At 47.1% G+C, this 4,490-nt stretch overlaps 2 protein-coding genes across 5 annotated transcripts in view; both read left to right on the plus strand.

Moving 5' to 3' along the window:
* The window catches only part of XDH (xanthine dehydrogenase), a 132,725-nt gene that overhangs the window by 89,700 nt on the left and 38,535 nt on the right, over positions 1–4,490 (plus strand). The gene's annotated exons all lie outside the window — the stretch shown is intronic.
* The window catches only part of LOC124239806 (xanthine dehydrogenase/oxidase-like), a 20,635-nt gene that overhangs the window by 887 nt on the left and 15,258 nt on the right, over positions 1–4,490 (plus strand). The gene's annotated exons all lie outside the window — the stretch shown is intronic.

Here is a 4,490-nt window from a genome sequence, read left to right on the forward strand (position 1 = left end):
ACCTGGTAAGCAGGCCTTCAGAGGATAGCAGGCCTGCTGTGTCAACTCTTTGCTACCCTCTTTCCAACTTCATAGTGATGTCACTCTTGTAGCCGGAAATTACTATGGTGGGAGTATTTATACCACAGAAATTAACACATACTAAGAATCAGGGCTTTTTCCACTCAAAGAATTGATTGTTAAACATATGCCAGACACCACTGCTCAAGGACGTCAGTTGGAGGACCTCGGCCCCGAGTGTGCCAGCCATCCCCTCTGACTGCGGGCATCAGAGAGCAGGATGGAGAATCCACTGGCGGGCTGTCCTGCGCCCTCTCACGCTGATCCCTCTTCCTCTTGCCTCTGCACAGGCACCAGGAGAACCGTTCGCATGGGCCACACCTTCTTCCCTGGCTACAGAAAGACCCTGCTGGGTCCGGAGGAGATCCTGCTTGCTATCGAGATCCCCTACAGCAGGGAGGTGAGGTGCTGTGCCGAGTCACTCCTCCTGCCAGGCTCCAGACAAGGAGACCAGAGTCTGCTCGGGACCACCCTCAGCAGCTCTCAACTTTAAGTTGGTGTTCTTGTCTCTGAACTTTGCCTTTAACCAACCATATGTCTCCCTGGACAGTGAGAAGGGTCAGGGTAGGGGTGCACAGGGTGTGGACTATGAAACCAGACAGCTCGATGTGTGATCCTGAGTGGATCATTTCACTCTTCTGAGCCCTGATTTCCTCATCTGTAAAATGGACACAATGTTACCTACTGGGCAGGTGGTTGTCAGGACTGTAAAGAAATAATTTGTAAGGTTCCTGGCAGATGTCTGGGAGGCAGTGGAGGTCACCAGCTGGTTTTACAACACAATTCCATGAGCACATTGGTTGTCAAATATCCCTGCCCCAGGCCAGAGGAGACTGGGTTTCACACCGTGAAGCGTGGTTTTTGTGTGCTGAGTGGAGAAGCTGCCTGTCAGTCAAATCCACACGTGCTGACTTTGAGCTCGATGAGTTGTTCAGTCACTGACCTTGCTCTGGGTTGTCTTGGGCGGATTTCTGCTCCACAAGCCGGTTTTCTGGCCTGTTTGGGCAGGTCTGGGCTCCTCTGGCTACTCGCTCTTCTTCCTTGGGGCCTGTGGTGGCTCTCCTGCTCAGGTTGTCTGTCTCCCTGCAGATCTTGATCGCACAGCTCAAGGCGCATTCCATGATGGGCCCTTTAGAAAGGTGACGTGTGAGAGGCTGGCAACCAGCTGTAAAGGGGGCTGTTAAGGCTTCACCACAGCCAGTGCTTCAGCGCGGGTACAAGGCGTGTTTAATGAGAATGCTAATTCAATTAGAGCAGTGATGCCCCAGAGGTGGTTTCTTAATGATTTCCTAGATTGTCTTTACAGACCATTTTGAGCAGTGGTGGCCAGAGTTTTGCATTTCACAGATCTGAAAAAATGTTAAAGACATTGTGTGGGGGAAAAGAGGAGGAAACAGGCACAGCCCTCCCCAGTTTTGATTTTGCCAGGCAGGGACATTAACAACACAAAAATCATTTCATAAAGGAAGATTTTATGCCCAGAATTAGGAAGGCTTTCTCAAGAAGGAACAGTTGACAACCTGACACCGACGTTTCACGGCACCCCAGTGGACATGTCACTGTGGCCTCCTATGGTCCTGGAAGTGAGCAACTGGAACACCTGTTCCAGAACCAAGTTCAAACTCTGGGCTCATGGCCCCAGGGCCTTGTTTGTCATCCAGGAATCTGGACCAGCTTTGTCATCAGGAGGGGCCTCCATGGCTTCTTCAGAGAAAACCCTGGGGCCATTTTGGGGCCTCATCATTGGGCCTCATTGTTTTTTCTCCACTTAACCTTTCCTTAAACATCCCACCTTTGATATTAATCAGAATTTGTGGTGCCAGGGTGAGTTCAAACCTCAAGTAGAACGTGACACAGAAAGAAAGGGCGGTGTGTCAGATGGTTCTTACCTGGAAAGCCATGCACGCTCTCCTGTCCCCAAGGACAGAGCCTGGCTTGGACCCAGGGGGAAAATCATGTTCAGATCACAGAGGCAGCTGTTGTTTCATAGTGTGATTCCTTCTTTCAGGAAGATTTCTAACTGCAGCCAATAGACTGGTGGGAGAGACAAGTTAGAGAGAGTGTCTGCAGAGGCCACAAGCTGATGGTGTGTTTCAAACACCCTTTGGCATCCTGTTGTATCTGCTTGAGAGGCAGTCAGGCCAACAGAGGTTTCAGCTCAGCCCCTGAGAGGCCAGGTGGGCTCTGATGCTGGCCCCAGGATGGGGAGACAAGGGGGCTGAGGCATCTCTGAGGAGACCTTGTGAAAGTGCCTTGCCTCCTCCCAGCTGTTTGTCTGGTTGAGAGCACCCAGTTCTCCTTTGTCCCTGCCCTTCAGCTTTCCTGACTAACAGGGAGAAATCCTGACCCTTTCCCAGCTCCTGGGAATGTGACCTGGAACTTCTCCCAAGAATGTGATTGTCAGTCATGCGTCAATCTTTGATTCCTACCACCAGCTCCTTGCTGATTTGCAGTGGTATTATCACCTCCCCTCACTGCATATCCCTGGGTTTTAGGCTCAAAATCTGCATTCCTTGCAAACTAAGGTGGGACACAGGTTCTGTTCTGTTATTTTTCAGGGTGAGTTTTTCTCAGCATTCAAGCAGGCCTCCCGGCGAGAAGATGACATAGCCAAGGTGACCAGTGGCATGAGGGTCCTGTTCAAGCCAGGAACCACCCAGATAGAGGAGCTGGCCCTTTGCTATGGTGGAATGGCTGACAGAACCATCTCAGCCCTCAAGACCACTCGGAAGCAGCTGTCAAAGTAAGAGCCAACAGTAAAATGACACTGCTGCTACGAGTACATATTATTGCTGCTGTTACTACTAATGCTATCCCTGCTGCTGCTGCTACCACTACTATGACTGCTAGTAGTATTACTATTGCTGCTACTACTATTGCCATGGTTACTACTACTGCTATGATTACTGCTGATACTAGCAGTATTATTACTAATAGCATTGCTGCTGCTATACTACTATTACCATTGATACTACTACACTACTATTAATACTATTACTACTACCACTGCAGCTACAACTACTATTACTACTGCTACTACTGGTGATGTTTCTTCTATTATAATTACTACCAGTAGTGCTACTAGTATTATTACTTCTACTGTTATTGCTACTTTTCTTACTACCATCACTACTGTTATTATCACTCCTGCTATTCCTGCTACTATCGCTACTATGACTAGTATTCTTACTTTGGCTACTGCTACTATTACTGTTGCTACTATTATCACTGTCTCTTCTACTACTAATGCTATTATTACTGCTACTACTATTGGTGCTGATACTCTAGGTATTACTACTAATAGCGTTACTGCTGCTATTCTCATTGCCATTACTGCTACTGTGATTGCTACTACAACCATTACTATTGCTACTAGTACTTCTGTTGCCACTATTACTACCAATAGTATCACTGGGGCTACTGCTACTAATTCTGCTACTACTAGTAGTACTATGGGTGTTGTTGCTATTACTCTTACTACCACTGCTTCTTCTACTACTACTATTACTTCTGCTTCTACTAATACTGTCGCTATTTCTTCCACTACTACTACTCTTCCTACATCTGCCACTGCTACTATTACTGCTATTAATATTGCTGCTGCTACTACTACTATTACTATTGCTACTAGCACTAGTACCATTGCTACGCTATTACTATGACTACTACTATTCCTATGGCCATTCTATGGCAGCAGTTGTACCAAGCACTTCACTGGCACTATCCTATGTGATCCTTACAATAACCACGTGGATAGATTAAAACTTAACTTTGGCATTTGGCTCCTTGGTTCCAATTCCTGGCTCCAACACTCACCAGATGGGGAATATAAGTCAAGTTACTTAATCTTTTCATGCCTTATTTTTCTTATCAGTAAAATGAATATAAAAACTTTGCCCTCAACACTATTTAATTTCAATTAAAAGTAATGCTTCATATAAAGCACTTACGATGTTGCCTAGTGCATTGAAGAGACAAGATATTTAACTATTATTATTTTTGTGGGTTTTTAAATTGTATCTATTTGTAAAGATGAGGAAGCTGTGGCTCAAGGAGGTCAAGTAACTTGCCTAAAGTCACATAGCTATAAGTATCTGAGCCAGGTTTTGAACCGAGGTTCATATGACTCTGAGGCCCTGGGCGTACCACTCCACACAAGTGATTCTGAGGGCTGGATAGGAGTGCCGTCTTATGACCTGTTCTCTGGTAGGTTCTGGAATGAGGAGCTGCTGCAGGACGTGTGTGCAGGCCTGGCGGAGGAGCTGCAACTGGCTCCTGACGCCCCTGGTGGCATGATAGAGTTCCGGCGCACCCTCACCCTCAGCTTCTTCTTCAAGTTCTACCTGACGGTGCTTCAGAAGCTGGGCAAAGTGGACTCGGAAGATGTGAGTGAGGGGCCTGGGCAAGGCACAGACTCTCTGCAGCACTTT

Source organism: Equus quagga, chromosome 5, assembly GCF_021613505.1.
Source record: "Equus quagga isolate Etosha38 chromosome 5, UCLA_HA_Equagga_1.0, whole genome shotgun sequence".
Taxonomy (NCBI): domain Eukaryota; kingdom Metazoa; phylum Chordata; class Mammalia; order Perissodactyla; family Equidae; genus Equus; species Equus quagga.